This window comes from Triticum aestivum, chromosome 5B (assembly GCF_018294505.1).
Source record: "Triticum aestivum cultivar Chinese Spring chromosome 5B, IWGSC CS RefSeq v2.1, whole genome shotgun sequence".
Taxonomy (NCBI): Eukaryota; Viridiplantae; Streptophyta; class Magnoliopsida; order Poales; family Poaceae; genus Triticum; species Triticum aestivum.
Genome location: NC_057807.1, coordinates 217,275,816 through 217,289,416, shown reverse-complemented (window position 1 = coordinate 217,289,416; position 13,601 = coordinate 217,275,816).

The window sequence follows — 13,601 nt, the reverse complement described above, 5'->3', positions numbered from 1 at the left end:
ATCCGGCGGCCACATGCTCGCCACAAGATGAGGGTATAAGGGTTTCAAGCCCGCGGCCCATAGAGATCAAAACTTACCCACCCACCTCCCACATCGAGTATTGCCCCGATAATTTTGTCCCACCAGATATCTAGAATCTAGCATACGTGCAGAAACTCCAGATGAGTCAATCAGACAGTTCTAGGCTAGGTTCTTGACTGTCAAAAACAAGATACCGGACTACCAGGATTCATACATAATAACAGCCTTCCAACACGGATGCAAGGAATAAAGGTGTTTCGAACGCCCTCGCCCGCCGCTGTGCCCAAACACTCCCGGAGTTATCCGATCTAGTATCCAAGTTCTGCACCATCGAAGATGCTTGGCTGGCCAGCAAAAGTGCAGATTCGATCTGTGAATACAAGTTAAAACGCGATAGACTCGCACCTCGGCGTGAGTCGGGCACACGGAACTTACCGGTCGAGTGACCTCGGAAGAAGAAAACGTCCGGCCACTCTGGGACCACCCTTGATGGCCTCTTAGACAAACCATGCCCAATACACGCTATTCTGCTTAATTCTTGCCCGACTCACCACCTTGGCGACTGTTGGGTGGTGAGGCAAGTAGCTAAAGAAGGACCCGACCTCCTAGCAGGCCCCTCCAGTCATGTAGAAGAGTCCTCGGGCGAGGACGAGGTCATGATGATTTACGAAACCTTTACGTCCAAGAACCAATGCAAGCGGGCCATGCGGGAAACTAATTCCATCCGGCAGGTGCCAACTCGGGGTGCATGGATAGACACGCCAATCACCTTTGATCGTAAAGATCAGTTGCTACTTCTTGAGATTGCGTTGATTTTTCCCTTGAAGAGGAAAGGGTGATGCAGCAAAGTAGAGATAAGTATTTCCCTCAGTTAAGAACCAAGGTATCAATCTAGTAGGAAGAACACACAAGTCACCAATGGTTGCACCTACGCAAACAAACAAATAGTTGCACCCAACGCGATAAAGGGGTTGTCAATCCCTTCACGGTTACTTGCAAGGATGAGATCTAATAGTGATAGATATAAAAGATAAATAAAAGTGCAAAATAATATTAAGATAAATAAGTTGCAGCAAGGTATTTTGTGTTTTTGATTTTATAGATCTGAAAATATAATGATAAAAATAGACCCGGGGGCCATAGTTTTCACTAGAGGCTTCTCTCTTGAAAGAACACATACTAGAGGCTTCTCTCTTGAAAGAACACATACGATGGGTAAACAAATTACTGTTGAGCAATTGATAGAAAAGTGCATAGTTATGATGATATCTAAGGCAATGATCATGAATATAGGCATCACATCTGTGACAACTAGACCGACTCATGCCTGCATCTACTACTATTACTCCACACATCAACCCCTATCCAGCATGCATCTGGTCTATTAAGTTAACAAGAACGGAGTAACGCCTTAAGCAAGATGACAGGGATAGATCCAATCAATATGAACAAACCTCATCTTTTTATCCTTAATGACAACAATACTAATACGTGTCATGTCCCCTTTTGTCACTGGGAATAAGCACCACAAAATTGAACCCATTACAAAGCACCTCTCCTATGGCAAGAAAAATCAATCTAGTTGGCCAAACCAAATCAATAGATCACAGAGAAATACAAAGCTATCTTAATCATGCATAAAAGAGTTTAGAGAAGACTCAAATAATATTCATAGATAATCTGATCATAAACCCACAATTCATCGGATCTCAACAAACGCACCGCAAAAGAAGATTACATCGAATAGATCTCCAAGAACATCGAGGAGAACATTGTATTGAAGGTCAAAGAGAGAGAAGAAGCCATCTAGCTACTAGCTATGGACCCGTAGGTCTGTGGTAAACTACTCACACATCATTGGAAGGGCAACAAGGTTGATGTAGAAGCCCTCCGGGGTCGAATCCCCCTCTGGCAAAGTACCGGAAAAAGGCCTCCAGATGGGATCTCGCGAGAACAGAAACTTGCGGCGGCAAAAAAGTATTTTTGGTGTACCCCTGGTCTACAGGGAATATTTGGGTATTTATAGAAGAAGAATTAGGGTTAGAAGGGCAACAAGGGGCTCACAAGCTTGGGGGGCGCCCCCCCCCCCTAGGGCGCGCCCCCTGAGCTTGTCATCTCCTCGTGGCTCTTCTGGCCTCCTCCCGAAGCTTCCAGGGTGTCTTGTGGTCCAAGAAAAATCGTCAAAAAGTTTCGTTCCATTTGGACTCTGTTTGGTATTGATTTTCTCTAAAGGAAAAAGCAAGAAAAAAATAGCAACTGCCATTTGGCACTAGGTTAACAGGTTGGTCCCCAAAAATGATATAAAATAGCATAATAATGCATATAAAACATCCAATATTGATAATATAATGGCATGGAACAATAAAAAAATTATAGATACGTTGGAGACTTATCAAGCATCCCCAAGCTTAATTCCTACTCGTCCCCGAGTAGGTAAATGATAAAAATAGAATTTTTGATGTGGAATGCAACTAACATGTTTATCTTGTAATCTTTATGTGGCATGAATATTCAGATCCATAAGATTCAAAACAAAAGTTTATTATCGACATAAAAACAATAATACTTCAAGCATACTAAAAAGCAATCATGACTTTTCAAAATATAATGGCTAAAGAAAGTTATCTCTATAAAATCATATAGTCTTGTCATGCTCCATCTTCTTAACAAAAAGTGTTTATCATACACAACCCCAGTGTTAGCCAAGCAATTGGTTCATACTTTTTAATGCGCTTCAGCTTTTTCAACTCTCACGCAATACATGAGCGTGAGTCATCGATATAGCACTATGGGTGGAATAGAATATGATGTTGGAGGTTGTGTGGGGAAGAAAAAAATGGAGAAAGTCTCATATTGGTGAGGCTAATCAATGGGCTATGGAGATGTCCATCAATTGATGTCAATCCAAGGAGTAGGGATTAACATGCAACGGATGCACTAGATCTATAAGTGTATGAAAGCTCAAAAGAAAACTAAGTGGGTGTGCATCCAACTTGCTTGCTCATGAAGAGCCAGGGCATTTGAGGAAGCCCATCAATGGAATATACAAGCCAAGTTCTACAATGAAAAATTCCCACTAGTAATATATGAAAGCGACAAATAGGAGACTCTCTATCATGAAGAACATGGTGCTAATTTGAAGCACAAGTGTGGAAAAGGATAGTAACATTGTCCCTTCTCTCTTTTTCTCTCATTTTTTATTTTCTCTCATTTTTCTTTTTGGGCTCTTTGGCCTCTTTTTTTATTCTCGTCCGGAGTCTCATCCCAATTTGTGAGGGAATCATAGTCTCCATCATCCTTTCCTCACATGGGACAATGCTCTAATAATGATGATCGTCACACTTTTATTTACTTACAACTCAAGAATTACAACTTGATACTAGAACGAAAATATGACTCTATATGAATGCCTCCAGCTGTGTATCGAGATGTGCAATGATCTAGCGTGACATGTATAAAAAATATGAACGGTGGCCAAGCCAAAAATACTATGCCAACTATATGATCATGCAAAGCAATATGACAATGATGATATGTGTCATAATAAAATGGAACAGTGGAAGTTACATGTCAATATATCTCAGAATGGCTATGGAAATGCCATAATAGGTAGGTATGGTGGCTGTTTTGAGGAAGATATAAGGTGGATTATGTGTAAAGAATGTATCATATCACGGGGTGGAAGCCACGGCGAAGTTTGCACCACATCTCAAGGTGGGAAAGGGCAATGCACGGTACCGAAGAGGCTAGCAACATGCGGAAAGGTGAGAGTCGTATAATCCATGGACTCAACGTTAGTCATAAAGAACTCACATACTTCTTGCAAAAGTTTATTAGCCCTCGAGGCAAAGTACTACTACGCATGTTCCTAGGGGAGAGGTTGGTAGGAGTTAACCATCGCGCGCTCCCGACCTCCACGCAAAGGATGACAATCAATAATAAACCATGCTCCAATTTCATTGCATAACGAGTGACCATACGTGCATGCTTCGAGAATCACAAACCTTAACACAATATATTCTTACTCAACCATAATTACTCACTAGCATGAATCTAATATCACCATCTTTATATCTCAAAACTAATGCAAGGAATCAAACTTCTCGTATATTCAATGATCTTCATGAAAGTTTTTATTATATCCCTCTTGAATACCCATCATATTAGGACCAAATTCATAACCCAAGCAAATTGCCATACTATTTATAAGACTCTCAAAATATTATAGGTGAAACATGAGAGTTCATCTATTTCTTTAAAATAAAGCCATTGTCGTGCTCTAAAAGATATAAGTGAAGCACTAGAGCAACTACCTAGCTCATATAACACAAGACGCTCCAAGCAAAACACATATCATGTGGTGAATAAAAATATAGCCTCAAGTAATTTGACGATGGATTGTAGACAAAAGAGAGGATGCCTTTCGGGGCACCCCCAAGCTTAGATGCTTGCTTGTCCTTGAATATTAACTTGGGGTACCATGGGCATCCCCAAGCTTAGGCTCTTGCCACTCCTTATTCCTTAGCCCATCGAAACTTCACCCAAAACTTGAAAACTTCACAACACAAAACTCAACAGAAAACTCATGAGATCCGTTAGTATAATAAAACAAATCACCACTTTTAGGTACTATTGTAAACTCATTCCAATTTTATATTTGCATTACATCTATTGTATTCTTACTTCACCATGGTTCATACCCCCGATACAACCCATAGATTAATCAAAATAAGCGAACAACGCAATAAAAATAGAATATGTCAAAAACAGAATAGTCTATAGTAATCTGGACATTAGCAAACTTCTGTAATCCAAAAATTAGGATAACCTAGGCACTTTGTATATCAATCTTGTTTAAAAAATTAGAATTTTATCACACTCCAGAAAATTTTAACAATTCTGCTACTGGACGCAAAAGTTTCTGTTTTTCACAGAATCAAATCAACAATCTTCCAAATCATCCCAAAGGTCTTACTTGGCACAAACACTAAAACTCCAGCATAACAGAAGTATAATGGTATTTTCATTCAGGAACAGGAGAAAAAGAAAGAAAAACAAAAATTTATTGGGTTGCCTCCCAACAAGTGCTATCGTTTTACGCCCCTAGCTAGGCATATTGCTTAGATCTAGGTATTGTCATCTTTGGAATTCAATCCATAAGTGGCCCTCATAATGGATCCATATGGTAACTTAATTTTCTTTCTCGAAAAGTGTTCCATGCCCTTCCTTCATGGAAATTGAAATCTAATGTTTCCTACTTTCATATCAATAATTGCATCAGTCGTTCTAAGGAAAGGTGAGGGAGTCCTGGATTAAGAGGTCCTCGGACGGCCGGACTACGTAGCATGGGCCGGACTGTTGGGCTATGAAGATACAAGACAGAAGACTTCGTCCCGTTTCCGGATGGGACTCTCCTTGGCGTGGAAGGCAAGCTTGGCATTTGGATATGTAGATTCCTTTTCTTTGTAACCGACTTTGTACAACCCTAGCCCCCTCCGATGTCTATATAAACCGGAGGGCTTAGTCCGTAGAGGCAATCATAATCATACATGCTAGATTTCTAGGGTTTTAGCCATTACGATCTCGTGGTAGATCAACTCTTGTAATACTCATATTCATCAAGATCAATCAAGCAGGAAGTAGGATATTACCTCCATAGAGAGGGCCCAAATCCATAGAGAGGGCCCAAACCTGGGTAAACATCGTGTCCCCCGCCTCCTGTTACCATCGACCTTAGACGCACAGTTCGGGACCCCCTACCCGAGATCCGCCGGTTTGGACATCGACATTGGTGCTTTCATTGAGAGTTCCGATGTGACGTCGAAGACAGGATTGATGGTTCGCCTTGTTATCAAAGACAATATCACCTTTGGAGGAGCCCTGGGCTCAGGCTGTCGGCGTTCTGGGAACGGGGGTCCCCAGACTTGCCTGCCTGCGGCCTGCAGCGTGGCTCACCAGCGGCCCAGTATGGCCTGTTTTCATCAACAAACGCTCAAGACCCTTGCGAGGGGCCAAGCCTCGCGGGGCGGACGACGCAAGGCCTCCCCAGGGGCGGCCTCACCAGGCAGGCTCGTGAGGAGGCGGAGAGATCAAGGCAAGGGGTACCTCGTGAGGTGCTCATGACGCAAGCCATGACGATCAAGACCAGGCGGGCGCCAGGCGGGCACCAGCCTGCGCAGTGTCCTCGCTTCCTCTTTGGTGTAAAGGGGGCAAGCGTAGGCGCGGAGTACCGAGGCATCAAGCAAAGATTTCTATATCAGTGCAACGAGAGCAAGACCAGCAGGACGGCAGGATGGAGGTCACCGTGGAGCCCAAGACGACGTCATCGCTAGTTCCTTTGGCAGTCGAAGACCACCTTTAGTCGGGATAGCTTGTACTAGCTGTCACCTTTCAAAATGGCTGTTGTTGGCTCCCTTCCCGCTCAATATTTGGGAAGAGGACCAGGGCCTCTATAAATAGAGATAGCCACCACAGTAGAAGGCAATCTCATCTAGAGCCAACATAGATGGATCGATTCCTCTCCAAGCACACCACCGCAAGAACACCTCTAGCGAGGCGGTTCTTCCCTTGTACTGTTTATCATCAGCCCAAGAGGCAATCCACCACACCACACACTGGATTAGGGTATTTGTTGGGGAACGTAGTAATTTCAAAAAAATTCCTACGCACACGCAAGATCATGGTGATGATATAGCAACGAGAGGGGAGAGTGTTCGTCTATGTACCCTCGTAGACCGTAAGCGGAAGCGTTAGCACAACGCGGTTGATGTAGTCGTACGTCTTCACGATCTAACCGATCCAAGCACCGAACGTACGGGGCCTCCGAGTTCAGCACACGTTCAGCTCGATGACGATCTCCGACCCTCCGATCCAGCAAAGGCTCCGGAGATGAGTTCCGTCAGCACGACGGCGTGGTGACGATGATGATGTTCTACCGGCGCAGGGCTTCGCCTAAACTCCGCGACGATATGACCGAGGTGGAATATGGTGGAAGGGGGTACCGCACACGGCTAAGGAACGATCCGTAGATCAACTTGTGTGTCTTTGGGGTGCCCCCCGCCCCCGTATATAAAGGAGCCAGGGGGGAGGAGGCGGCCGGCCTAGAGGGCGCGCCAAAGGGGGGAGTCCTACTCCCACCGGGAGTAGGACTCCCTCTTTCCAAGTAGGAGTAGGAGAAGGGGGGGGGGAAGAGGAGGAAGAGGGGAAGGAAAGGGGGGGCGCCGCCCCCCTTCCCTTGTCCTATTCGGACTAGGAGGGGGAGGGGCGCGCGGCCCCTCCTGGCTCCTTCCCTCTTCTCCCTCGTGGCCCATGTAGGCCCATTAACCCCCCGGGGGGTTCCGGTAACCTCCCGGTTCTCCGGTAAAATGCCGATTTCACCCGGAACCATTCCGATGTCCAAACATAGGCTTCCAATATATTAATCTTTATGTCTCGACCATTCCGAGACTCCTTGTCATGTCCGTGATCACATCCGGGACTCTGAACAAACTTCGGTACATCAAAACTTATAAACTCATAATAAAACTGTCATCGAAACGTTAAGCGTGCGGACCCTACGGGTTCGAGAACTATGTAGACATGACCTAAAACCATTCTCGGTCAATAACCAATAGCGGGACCTAGATGCCCATATTGGTTCCTACATATTCTACAAAGATCTTTTATCGGTCAAACCGCATAACAACATACGTTGTTCCCTTTGTCATCGGTATGTTACTTGCCCGAGATTTGATCGTCGGTATCCAATACTTAGTTCAATCTCGTTACCGGCAAGTCTCTTTACTCGTTCTGTAATACGTCATCTCATAACTAACTTATTAGTTATAATGCTTGCAAGGCTTAAGTGATGAGTATTACCGAGAGGGCCCAGAGATACCTCTCTGACAATCGGAGTGACAAAACCTAATCTCGAAATACGCCAACTCAACATGTACCTTCGGAGACACCTGTAGTACTCCTTTATAATCACCCAGTTACGTTGTGACGTTTGGTAGTACCCAAAGTGTTCCTCCGGTAAATGGGAGTTGCATAATTCTCATAGTTACAGGAACATGTATAAGTCATGAAGAAAGCAATAGCAGAATACTAACCGATCAAGTGCTAAGCTAACGGGATGGGTCATGTCAATCACATCATTCTCCTAATGATGTGATCCCATTAATCAAATAACAACACATGTCTATGGTTAGGAAACATAACCATCTTTGATTAATGAGCTAGTCAAGTAGAGGCATACTAGTGACTATATGTTTGTCTATGTATTCACACATGTATCATGTTTCCGGTTAATACAATTCTAGCATGAATAATAAACATTTATCATGATATGAGGAAAAAAATAATAACTTTATTATTGCCTCTAGGGCATATTTCCTTCAGTCTCCCACTTGCACTAGAGTCAATAATCTAGATTACATAGTAATGATTCTAACACCCATGGAGTCTTGGTGCTGATCATGTTTTGCTCGTGAGAGAGGCTTAGTCAACGGGTCTGCAACATTCAGATCCGTATGTATCTTGCAAATCTCTATGTCACCCACTTGGACTTGGTCCCGAATGGAATTGAAGCGTCTCTTGATGTGCTTGGTCCTCTTGTGAAATCTTGATTCCTTTGCCAAGGCAATTGCACCAGTATTGTCACAGAAGATCTTCATTGGTCTCGATGCACTAGGTATGACACCTAGATCGGAAATGAACTCCTTCATCCAGACTCCTTCATTCGCTGCTTCATAAGCAGCTATGTACTCCGCTTCACATGTAGATCCCGCTACGACGCTTTGTTTAGAACTGCACCAACTTACAGCTCCACCGTTTAATATAAACACGTATCCGGTTTGCGATTTAGAATCGTCCGGATCAGTGTCAGAGCTTGCATCGACGTAACCTTTTACGACTAGCTCTTTGTCACCTCCATATACGAGAAACATATCCTTAGTCCTTTTCAGGTATTTTAGGATGTTCTTGACCGCTGTCCAGCGATCCACTCCTGGATTACTTTGGTACCTTCCCGCCAAGCTTATTGCTAAGCATACGTCAGGTCTGGTACACAGCATTGCATACATGATAGAGCCTATGGCTGAAGCATAGGGAACATCTTTCATTTTATCTCTATCTTCTGTTGTGGTCGGGCATTGAGTTTGACTCAACTTCACACCTTGTAGCACAGGCAAGAATCCTTTCTTTGCCTGATCCATTTTGAACTTTTTCAAAATTTTGTCAAGGTATGTGCTTTGTGAAAGTCCTATTAAGCGTCTTGATCTATCTCTATAGATCTTGATGCCCAATATGTAAGCAGCTTCTCCGAGGTCTTTCATTGAAAAGCTTTTATTCAAGTATCCCTTTATGCTATCCAGAAATTCTATATCATTTCCAATTAACAATATGTCATCTACATATAAAATTAGAAATGCTACAGAGCTCCCACTCACTTTCTTGTAAATACAGGCTTCTCCAAAAGTCTGTATAAAACCATATGCTTTGATCACACTATCAAAGCGTTTATTCCAACTCCGAGATGCTTGCACCAGTCCATAAAATGGAACGCTGGAGCTTGCACACTTTGTTAGCACCTTTTGGATTAACAAAACCTTCCGGCTGCATCATATACAACTCTTCTTCTAGAAATCCATTCAAGAATGCAGTCTTGACATCCATTTGCCAAATTTCATAATCATGAAATGCAGCAATAGCTAACATGATTCGGATAGACTTAAGCATCGCTACGGGTGAGAAAGTCTCATCGTAGTCAACCCCTTGAACTTGTCGAAAACCTTTCGCAACAAGTCGAGCTTTATAGACAGTTACATTACCATCAGCGTCAGTCTTCTTCTTAAAAATCCATTTAATAGTTTGCCGATCATCGGGCAAGTCAACCAAAGTCCATACTTTGTTTTCATACATGGATCCTATCTCAGATTTCATGGCCTCTAGCCATTTTGCGGAATCTGGGCTCATCATCGCTTCCTCATAGTTCGTAGGTTCATCATGGTCAAGTAACATGACTTCCAGAATAGGATTACCGTACCACTCTGGTGCAGATCTTACTCTGGTAGACCTACGAGGTTCTGTAGAAACTTGATCTGAAGTTTCATGATCAATATCATTAGCTTCCTCACTGATTGGTGTAGTTGTCACAGGAACCGGTTCTTGTGATGAACTATTTTCCAATAAGGGAGTAGATACAGTTATCTCGTCAAGTTCTACTTTCCTCCCACTCACTTCTTTCGAGAGAAACTCCTTCTCTAGAAAGGATCCGAATTTAGCAACGAAAATCTTGCCCTCAGATCTGTGATAGAAGGTGTACCCAATAGTCTCCTTTGGGTATCCTATGAAGACACATTTCTCCGATTTGGGTTCGAGCTTATCTGGTTGAAGTTTCTTCACATAAGCATCGCAGCCCCAAACTTTAAGAAACGACAACTTTAGTTTCTTGCCAAACCACAGTTCATAAGGTGTCGTCTCAACGGATTTTGATGGTGCCCTATTTAACGTGAATGCGGCCGTCTCTAAAGCATAACCCCAAAACGATAGCGGTAAATCAGTAAGAGACATCATAGATCGCACCATATCAAGCAATGTAAGATTATGACGTTCGGACACACCATTTCGTTGTGGTGTTCCAGGTGGCGTGAGTTGCGAGACTATCCCGGATTTTTTCAAGTGTAGACAAAACTCGTAACTGAAATATTCTCCTCCACGATCAGATCATAGAAACTTTATTTTCTTGTTACGATGATTTTCCACTTCACTCTAAAATTCTTTGAACTTTTCAAATGTTTCAGACTTGTGTTTCATTAAGTAGATATACCCATATCTGCTTAAATCATCTGTGAAGGTGAGAAAATAACGATATCCGCCATGAGCCTCAACATTCATTGGACCACATACATCTGTATGTATGATCTCCAACAAATCTGTTGCTCTCTCCATAGTACCGGAGAACGGCGTTTTGGTCATCTTGCCCATAAGGCACGGTTCGCAAGTACCAAGTGATTCATAATCAAGTGATTCCAAAAGCCCATCAGTATGGAGTTTCTTCATGCGTTTTACACCGATATGACCTAAACGGCAGTGCCACAAATAAGTTGCACTATCATTATCAACTCTGCATCTTTTGATTTCAACACTATGAATATGTGTATCACTACTATCGAGATTCAATAAAAATAGACCACTCTTCAAGGGTGCATGACCATAAAAGATATTACTCATATAAATAGAACAACCATTATTCTCTGATTTAAATGAATAACCGTCTCGCATCAAACAAGATCCAGATATAATGTTCATGCTCAATGCTGGCACCAAATAACAATTATTTAGGTCTAATACTAATCCCGATGGTAGATGTAGAGGTAGCGTGCCGACCGCGATCACATCGACTTTGGAACCATTTCCCACACGCCTCATCACCTCGTCCTTAGCTAATCTTCGCTTAATCCGTAGTCCCTGTTTCGAGTTGCAAATATTACCAACAGAACCAGTATCAAATACCCAAGTGCTACTGCGAGCATTAGTAAGGTACACATCAATAACATGTATATCACATATACCTTTGTTCACTTTGCCATCCTTCTTATCCGCCAAATACTTGGGGCAGTTCCGCTTCCAGTGTCCAGTCTTCTTGCAGTAGAAGCACTCAGTTTCAGGCTTAGGTCTAGACTTGGGTTTCTTCTCTTGAGCAGCAACTTGCTTGCCGTTCTTTTTGAAGTTCCCCTTCTTCTTCCCTTTGCCCTTCTTTTTGAAACTAGTGGTTTTGTTAACCATCAACACTTGATGCTCCTTCTTGATTTCTACCTCCGCGGCTTTCAGCATCGCGAAGAGCTCGGGAATAGTCTTGTTCATCCCTTGCATATTATAGTTCATTACGAAGCTCTTGTAGCTTGGTGGCAGTGATTGGAGAATTCTGTCAATGACACTATCATCAGGAAGATTAACTCCCAGTTGAATCAAGTGATTATTATACCCAGACATTTTGAGTATGTGTTCAGTGACAGAACTATTCTCCTCCATCTTGCAGCTATAGAACTTATTGGAGACTTCATATCTCTCAATCCGGGCATTTGCTTGAAATATTAACTTCAACTCCTGGAACATCTCATATGCTCCATGACGTTCAAAACGTCGTTGAAGGCCCGGTTCTAAGCCGTAAAGCATGGCATACTGAACTATAGAGTAGTCATCAGCTTTGCTCCGCCAGACGTTCTTAACGTCGTCAGTTGCATCAGCAGCAGGCCTGGCACCCAGTGGTGCTTCCAGGACGTAACTTTTCTGTGCAGCAATGAGGATAATCCTCAGGTTACGGACCTAGTCCGTGTAATTGCTACCATCATCTTTCAACTTTGCTTTCTCAAGGAACGCATTAAAATTCAACGGAACAACAGCACGAGCCATCTATCTACAAACAAACATAGACAAGCAAGATACTATCAGGTACTAAGTTCATGATAAATTTAAGTTCAATTAATCATATTACTTAAGAACTCCCACTTAGACAGACATCTCTCTAGTCATCTAAGTGATTACGTGATCCAAATCAACCAAACCATGTCCGACCATCACGTGAGATGGAGTAGTTTCAATGGTGAACATCGCTATGTTGATCATATCTACTATATGATTCACGCTCGACCTTTCGGTCTCCGTGTTCCGAGGCCATATCTGTATATGCTAGGCTCGTCAAGTATAACCTGAGTATTCCGCGTGTGCAACTGTTTTGCACCCGTTGTATTTGAATGTAGAGCCTATCACACCCGATCATCACGTGGTGTCTCAGCACGAAGAACTTTCGCAACGGTGCATACTCAGGGAGAACACTTCTTGATAATTAGTGAGAGGTCATCTTAAAATGCTACCGTCAATCAAAGCAAGATAAGATGCATAAAGGATAAACATCACATGCAATCAATATAAGTGATATGATATGGCCATCATCATCTTGTGCTTGTGATCTCCATCTTCGAAGCACCGTCATGATCACCATCGTCACCGGCACGACACCTTGATCTCCATCGTAGCATCGTTGTCGTTACGCCATCTATTGCTTCTACGACTATCGCTACCGCTTAGTGATGAAGTAAAGCAATTACAGGGCGTTTGCATTTCATACAATAAAGCGACAACCATATGGCTCCTGCCAGTTGCCAATAACTTCGGATACAAAACATGATCATCTCATACAATAAAATATAGCATCACGTTTTGACCATATCACATCACAACATGCCCTGCAAAAACAAGTTAGACGTCCTCTACTTTGTTGTTGCAAATTTTACGTGGCTGCTACGGGCTTAGCAAGAACCGTTCTTACCTACGCATCAAAAATCACAACGATAGTTCGTCAAGTTGGTGCTGTTTTAACCTTCGCAAGGACCGGGCATAGCCACACTCGATTCAGCTAAAGTGCTCGCAATGGTGAAACCAGTCTCGCGTAAGCGTACGCGTAATGTCGGTCCGGGCCGCTTCATCTCACAATACCGCCGAACCAAAGTATGACATGCTGGTAAGCAGTATGACTTGTATCGCCCACAACTCACTTGTGTTCTACTCGTGCATATAACATCAACGCATAAAACCTAGGC